At 46.7% G+C, this 8,577-nt stretch overlaps 1 protein-coding gene and 1 pseudogene across 3 annotated transcripts in view; both read left to right on the plus strand.

Moving 5' to 3' along the window:
• Positions 1-8,577, plus strand: part of Pbx4 (PBX homeobox 4) — a 45,690-nt gene that overhangs the window by 12,489 nt on the left and 24,624 nt on the right. The window lies entirely within an intron of this gene.
• Positions 7,834-8,577, plus strand: part of LOC101978979 — a 2,126-nt pseudogene continuing 1,382 nt past the window's right edge.

Genomic DNA, 8,577 nt, shown 5'->3' on the forward strand with positions numbered 1-8,577 from the left:
AAAAAAAAAAAAAAAAAAGTTTGTCCAAAAATTCTACCAAGGAACTTCTACAACTCATAAACACTTTCAGCAATGTAATTTTTTTACTATCCAGGAGCATTTCTTAAAATATTAAGCACTTCTTAAAAACTTAAATTGCGCCACATAGAGGTAATACGGTAATAGGTAGAGCCTGTTTCCTGCCCATTCTAAACCTTAACTGCGCTGTTATTATGGTAATTACTGCAGTTCCTGCCTGAGACCAGCACAGTTCAGCATGGGGGAGTTGAGCCGCTCCTGCCTCAGAGCCATTTGGTGCCCCTGAGCCACACACAGTTCCAGGCACACAGCAGTCCACATTGGAGCCGCACTCAGCAGTTTAACTCTGAGACTGAGCATGCGGCACAGAAACTCTTTTCATCCAAGTTACAGCCAAATCTGACACACAAAGCACCGCGCAATCTGAAAACATGTCTCTGTATAGCGGCAGGAATCTGCCATGCTCTTCCGCCTGCCTAAGCCTGATTCTGCTGTCTGCCCAGGTGCAGGCAGTAGCGCTGAGCCAAGGGCATGGTCTCAGCTACTTTCCTCCCAATCCAGAGCAAGAACACAAACATCCAGTCCCATAAAAGCCATTGAAATGCTTTAAAGCCAGAGTTCACGCTGGCAGCACAGCCCTAGGAAGCCGCGTTTTAAAGCGTGCAGCTTTTTTCCTGCTGGGGCTGAGTCAGGAAAATTTCTCTGCAGCACACTCTAGCAAACAGCAAAAAGCTGTGGTAAACTCTGTTTTTTCTGTATTTAAAATTAAGTTCTCTCAGGTTTTACGTGGAGTTAGTTACCACGTCTGGGCGCCACTCTATAGAAGGAGCGGCGGCAGGCCACTTCCCGCCATCTGGCTAGCTTTACCCAAAATGATTACACAGAAACTGTATTCTTTTAAACACTGCTTGGCCCATTAGTTTTAACCTCTTATTGGCTAGCTCTTACATATTGATCTAACCCATTTCTAATATTCTGTGTAGCACCACGAGCTGGCTTACCAGGAAAGATCTTAACCTGTGTCTGTCTGGAGTGGGAGAATCATGGCAACTGCCTGACATGGCTTTCTTTCTCCAAGAATTCTGTTCAGTCTACTCTGCCTGCCTAATTTTCTGTCCTATCAAAGGCCAAGCAGTTTCTTTATTAATTAACCAATGAAAGCAACAGATAGATACAAGACCCACCTCCATCATATCAACATGTAGAAAAATGAAAATAGACTCATATCTATAACCATTCACAAAACTCAAGTCCAAATGGATCAAAGACCTCAATATAAAGCCAGCCACACTGAACCTTATAGACGAGAAAGTGGGAAGTACACTTGAACACATTGGCACAGGAGACCACCTCCTAAATATAACCCCAGCAGCACAGACATTGAGAGAAACAATTAATAAATGGGACCTCCTGAAATTGAAAAGCTTCTGTAAAGCAAAGGACATGGTCAACAAGACAAAATGACAGCTTACAGAATGGGAAAAGATGTTCACTAACCCCACATCAGACAGAGGTCTGATCTCCAAAATACAAAGAACTCAAGAAATTGGACAACAAAAGATCACATAATCCAATAAAAAAAGATGGAGTACAGACCTAAACAGAGAACTCTCAACAGAGGAATCTAAAGTGGCTGAAAGACACTTAAGGAAATGGTCAACATCCTTAGTCATCAGAGAAATGCAAATCAAAACAACTCAGATTTCATCTGTAAGAATGGCCAAGATCAAAAACTCTGATGACAACGTATGCTGGAGAGGTTGTGGGGAAAAGAGAACACTTCTGCATTGCTGGTGTGAATGCAAGCTGGTACAACCCCTTTGGATGTCAGTGTGGCGATTTCTCAGAACATTAGGAAACAACCTTTCTCCAGACCCAGTAATACCACTTTTGGATATATATTCAAAGGATGCTCAATCATGCCACAGGACACATGCTTAACCATGTTCATAGCAGCTTTGTTTGTCATAGTCAGAACCTGGAAACAACCTAAATGTCCCTTGATCAAAGAATGGATTAGAAAAACGTGGTACATTTACACAGTGGAGTACTACACAGCAGAAAAAAATGACAGCTTGAATTTTGCAGGAAAATGGATGGAGCTTGAAAACATTATTTTGAGTGAGGTAACCCAGACCCAGAAAGACAATTATCACATGTACTCACTCATAGGTGGTTTTTAAACATAAAGCAAAGCCAGCCTACAAACCACAATCCCAGAAAACTTAGACAACAATGAGGACCCTAAGAGAGACTTACATAGATCTAATCTACATGGGAAGTAGAAATTAGAAAAAGACAAGATCTCCTGAGTACATTGGGAGCATGGGGACCTTGGAGGAGGGTTGGAGGGGGAAGGGAGAGGCAGGGAGGGGAGCAGAGAAAAATGTAGAGCTCAGTAAATATCAATAAAAAAATTAAAAGGGGGTGTGTTAGAGAGATAGCTTAGCAGTGGAGAGCATTTGTTGCTCTTGCAGAGGACCGAGATTCAATTCTCAGCATCCACATGGGGGTTCACAACCATCCATAACTCACTTCCAGGGGTTCCTAACCCCTCGTCTGACTTCTGTGGGTACCAGGCACACACACAGTGCACATACATATATACAGGCAAAGCATTCATACACGTAAAATTAGTCAAAAATATTTATTTTTTTAAAAAAACTAACTATTCTGGGCTAGAGAGATGGCTTAGAGGTTAAGAGCACTGGCTGCTCTTTCAGAGGACATGGGTTCAATTCCCAGCACACACACGGCAGGTCACAGCTATTTGTAACACCACTTCTAAGGGATCTGCCTTTCTCACACAGATAGATATATATGCAGGTAAAACACCAGTATCTGTGTGTGTGCACCCGTACACACAAGACCCATCTTGCCAGTGGCACACACCTTTAATCCCAGCACTCGGGAGGCAGAGGCAGATGAATTCTGAGTTCAAGGCCAGCCTGATCTACACGTGAGATCCAGGACAACCAGAGCAACACAGAGAAACCCTGTCTACAAAACAAACAAAAATCAGACATTCATTTGTGTATATGTGTGTCCTGTCTCTAAGATGTGTACATGTGTGAGTGCTTTGCTCTCAGAGGTTAGAAGAGGCGTCTGATCCCTGCAGCTAGAGTCACAAGTGGTCATGAGTCGCCCAACATGGGTGCTGGAAACCAAACTTATGTTGTCCTTTGCAAGAATAATACAAAAGCTCTTAGCTGCTGAGCCATCTCTCCAGCTTCATCCTGACTGGATATGAAACACATTTGTTTGAATTAAGTGTGACAGGGTGGCATACCTGGACACAAGCACTTTTGAAAGCAAAGTTTACTCACTGCTCCTAAGAGGAGGGCACACCATACCAAACAGCACCTTGGCCGTAGAGGTGGGGTGTGTCTCTGTGTGTGCCCGTTCGAGTGAGTGTCTGTTCTAGGCTGTGACCTAGACCTTTGATAGGATTTTCTCCAGAATGAACTGGATGGACTGGGCAGGCCAGTTTGAGCCAGCCTGGAACTGGATGGAGTAGACACTTGCTCTCCTCTGGGTCATAGGGCATGTCTCTATTTGTCTAGGACCTGGAACAGGTGACTGAGGACAGGGACAGCCTTGGTGGTGTGCAAGATGAGAGTTGTTGGAGGAGGCTTGGGAGTAGCCGATGTGATTTTGGAAGGCAGTTTCTGTCTAGGAGTTAGCTGAGCCAGCTTGGCCAAGCCTCATACAACAGAGCAGAAACCCAGTTGCCTGCACACTTGATGCTGGCACCTGCTGCATTTCTTTGCATTCCTTCATGACAAGATGGCCGAGTGTAGGGCTGCTGTTTCTGTTTCCTCACACCTCCACTCCTATACTCTGTGCTCCACCCTCACCGAGTCACCTTGGAACTATAGGAAGTCCCCTTCTCCTGGCACGCTTTTTCTGTGGCTCCTCCTCACTGGCATCTGGATTCCACTGTCTTCCATGTGACCTCCGAGAGTCTGAGCTTTTGTCTGGGTTCCCGCCCCCTCCTGCAGAGATTCCTCAAATCTTCAGGCCAATGATTGCCTGTGCTAGTGCTCCATCTTGGAGTCGCTGGCCCTGCCTGTGTGCTCAAGGGCTGCGATGTGAGCCTGATGAAGCCTGCGTCTGGGCCTGCACGGTCTGTGATCTAGGTCTGGCTTGCTGGCTGTCTTGGCATTTTCTTTTCCCTCAAAATCTTTCAACACTTTACGCAAAGGTCCTGCAGATCTATCCCCAAGTTAAAAGTCTGACCTGGGCTAGCCACACCTCAGTCCTGTGCAGGTTTGGTGGCCTCCATGGTGGGTCCCCTGGCTCTTCCTTCCTTCCTGAAGCATAGCCTACAAAACACAATCGCTGCTCTCTCTCTCACTCTCCTCCCTCCCTTCCTCCCTCCCTCCCTCCCTCCCTCTCTTCCTCCCTCCCTCCCCGAGACAGTGTCTCTCTGTAGCCCTGACTGTCCTGGCGGTTCCACATGTAAACCAGGCTGACTTGAACTCATAGAGATCCCCCCTGCCTCTGCCTCCTGCCTGAGTGTTGGAATTACAGGTGTGTGCTACCACATCCAGCCCATGAAATACATTTTTAGAATGTATTTTAGACTGGCTGTGGTTGTGTATGCCTGTAACCCCAGCAGGTAGGGGACTAAGCCTAGGCAATTGAGCAAGGTGCTGTCTCAAACTGAAAATCAAAAGTAAAAAGGACTTCCCGTGTAGCTCAGTTTAGGGGTCTGCCCAGTGTTGGAGGGCCCTGGGTTTCATGCTAGCACACACATGCACAGACAGACAGACAGACACACACACACACACACACACACACACAATTAAAATATAAATATTTCACATAGCCTGATGTGGTTGCTGCTTCTAATCCAAGCATTCTGTAATGGTAGGCCGAAGAATGGGAAGTTTAACCCTAGCCTGTGCCACATGTCTCAAAGGAACCAAACGTTTGAAAGAAAGTGCATTTCAGCCCAGCATACGGCGCACACCATAGCAACTCCAGCTCAGGGCTGAGGCCAGTGTTGTCGAGGGTTTCTCTCCTGCCCGATTCCCGCAGTCGTTAAGTCCCAAGGAAATCACACAACGGTCTACATTAGTTATAAACTGATTGGCCCAGTACCTCAGGCTTCTTATTAATAACTCTTACAACTTATATTAGCCCATTATTCTTATCTGTGTTAGCCACATGTCTCAGTACCTTATTCAGCAGGGCAGTCACATCTTGCTTCTTCTGTTGCTAGGACAGGACTACCGACTTTCCAGAATTCTTCTTCCCAGAATTCTCCTGTTCTCCTTGACCCACCTCTATTTTCTCTCTGGTTGTCCCACCTATACTTCCTGTCTGGCTGCTGGCCAATCAGCGTTTATTTAAAATATAATTGACAGAATACAGACCATTGTCCCACACCAGGACAGGAAACCCTTTAAGCCTGTGAGTTTGAGGTCAGCTCAGGCTACATAGCAAACAATAAATAAATAAATAAGTCTGAAGACAACACATAGTAAATGCATTGCGCTTAAGTCTAGGTCAAAGGAATAGAATTGAGACAGGGTCAGCACATATCCCAGGTGACTCTGAACTTCTTGTGAGACCCTCACCCCATACTCTCAAAGCGGTGAGAAGAGCTGGGCGATGGTGGCGCACGTCTTTAATCCCAGCACTCGGGAGGCAGAGGCAGACGAATCTCTGTGAGTTCGAGACCAGCCTGGTCTACAGAGCTAGTTCCAGGACAGGCTCCAAAGCCACAGAGAAAACCTATCTCAAAAAAAAAAAAAAAAAAAAAAAGGGGGGGGGTGAGAAGAAATTTCCTAGCAGAATGTTTTAAAAACAGAAACCCAGACTAGCTTGTTTCCAGGAAGATAGTGGCCTTCCCCACTCCCACCCGAGAAATTATGCCCGGCCACCTGGTACAGGCTGATAAAGATGGCCTGACTCAGAAACAGGGCAGCCTTGCTCTAAGAACAAAGAACAAGCTGGGAGAGAAAGCAAAGACCTTCATGAAGTTGCAGCTGTGCCAAATCCCCCTAACCGCTGAAGGGCTGCTTATGTTTCCCCTGCCTTTAACAGCCAACCCCACGGAGGAGCTCGAACTCCTCTCCACCTCGCTGAGACGGTGTTATAGACGGGTCCCAAACTAGTTTGTATTATGTTAAATAAACCTTGCTTATTACAGTCTGGGCTTCTCTGGTCTCTGGTGGTCTCTCTGGGGATCATAATCTGGCACAACACTTCTGACCCCCCTTCTCTCCTCTAAAACCTGAATTACAGATGTGCACCGCCACACTAGGATTACAGATGTACACCAGCACACTAGGATTACAGATGTACACCAGCACACTAGGGTTACAGATGTGCACAGCCACACAAGGATTACAGATGTGTACCTGCACACTAGGATTACAGATGTGCACCAACACACTAGGATTACAGATGTGCATGGCCACACTAGGGTTACAGATGTGCACCAACACACTAGGATTACAGATGTGTACCACCACACTAGGGTTACAGATGTGCATTAGCACACTAAGATACAGATGTGCACCACCACACTAGGGTTACAGATGTGCGCCACCACACTAGGAATACAGATGTGCACCGCCACACTAGGGCTTTGCACACCTAGGCCAGCTCCACTGCATAGGCTGGAACCCCAGCACGTGGGTGGCATCTGACAGGTGTGCCAGCACTTCTGGAAGAGTGGAAGTGGAGTCTGTCCCCATTGGGTTTCTCCTGCTGTGATGAGCACCATGACAGAAGCAGCTTGAAGAGGAGAGGGCAGTGGAAGCCGTGGCAGGGGCTGAAGCAGAGAAGCAGAGGCCATGGAGGACTGCTGCTCCCTGCCTTGTTCCCTAGGGCTTCCTCAGCCTGCTTTTTCAAGCAACCCCACAGCACCTGGCCAGGGTTGACACTGCCCACAGTGGGCTGGGCCACATCAGGTCTTAATCACACAGTGCTCTACAGGCTTCCCACAGATGAGTCTGATGGAGACTCAGATGAGGATCCTCTTCTCAGAAGATGCTAACCTGACCAAGTTGACCAGAGACTGACTAGTATGGCTCTCCATCTCATCTCATTGCCATGTGTTCAACTTGGACACATGGCTGGGGATGAGAGTCCATGGTAGAGCATTAGCACACTGGAGAGTCTGCTTTCAATTGCCAGCAACACAGAGACAGACCAGGTGTCTAAACAGAAGAGATAACCCTGAATAACTGCTTTTTGTTTGTTTGTTTGTTTGGTTGGTTGGTTTTGGTTTTTCGAGACAGGGTTTCTCTATAGCTTTGGAGCCTGTCCTGGAACTCCCTTTGTAGACCAGGCTGGCCTCGAACTCACAGAGATCCTCCTGCCTCTGCCTCCCAAGTGCTGGGATTAAAGGCGTGCGCCACCACCGCCCGGCTGTTTGTTTGTTTTTAAGACAATATCTTAGCTCAGGCTTTCCTGACACTTACAGTGGCCTGTCTGTTACTCGAGTGCCAGAATTGCAGTCATGAGCCACTACTCCTAGACAACTTGTAAAACACTTAAAAGAAAATATTGATGCATATCTTAGCCTGGAATCAGGCAATGATTTATTAAAAATGAGACCAAGCCAGGCGTTGGTGGCGCAGGCCTTTAATCCCAGAACTTGGGAGGTAGAAGCAGGTGGGTCTCTGAGTTCAAGGCCAGCCTAATCTACACATCAAGTCAGGACGGCCATTACCCATTATAGCCCTGTCTCAGAAAACCAAAAATATTCTGAGTTTAGGGCCAGCCTAGTCTATAAAGCGAGTTCCAGGGAAGCCAAGGCCACACAGAGAAACCCTGTCTCCAAAAAACCAAGAACCAATGCATGGAGGCTGCGTTGTGTCTGGAGTTACTGTAAAAGACAGTAACCAGCAGGAGATTGTCGGAGCTCTGGCGGTCTTCCTCAGAAAGTCCGGGAAGCTGAAAGTCCCCAGATGGGTGGATATAGTCAAGTTGGCCAAACATAAAGAGCTTGCCCCCTGTTGTTGTGGGCCCTGCCAGAGGAGCAGCAGGTTGCAGTTGAAGTTCCCTGTGTCAGCCCAGCAGAAGGGAATCCCCTGATGGGTCCATCTCATTTAGGCAAGGCCACGGGACTACAGATTCTGAAATGTCTTTTGCTTCTGCTGTGCCTCTTCATGTTTGCTGTGGCTCTCTTTCTCTGATACCTAGTGTGGTGTGAGTGGACGCGGGGAGATCTCCACTACCTGTGCTATAATGCGTTTATCTTTTGGAAACATCCTGTTCTACTGGGCATTTTTACCTGTGGATGTCAAGAATATGACCCCCTAAGCTGTACTGTCCAATTTGATAATGATAGCTTATACAGAGTTTTGATTAATAAAAATAAATTCAAGGGTATGTTTCACAGCTGCATGGATAGTAAGTAGCTCGAGTTAATGACTAACACTTGAGTTCCAGTAGCCCAGCTAGTTTAAATTCTTTTAACCTTAATGTTGGGAGATATGTTCACAGGCCTTGGAGTGCATCACAGTTGAAACAAAGCTTTGAAAATAGCAAAGTTAGGGCTGGAGAGATGGCTTAGTGGTTAAGAGCATTGCCTGCTCT

The sequence above is a fragment of the Microtus ochrogaster genome, unplaced genomic scaffold (genome assembly GCF_000317375.1).
Source record: "Microtus ochrogaster isolate Prairie Vole_2 unplaced genomic scaffold, MicOch1.0 UNK81, whole genome shotgun sequence".
NCBI lineage: Eukaryota > Metazoa > Chordata > Mammalia > Rodentia > Cricetidae > Microtus > Microtus ochrogaster.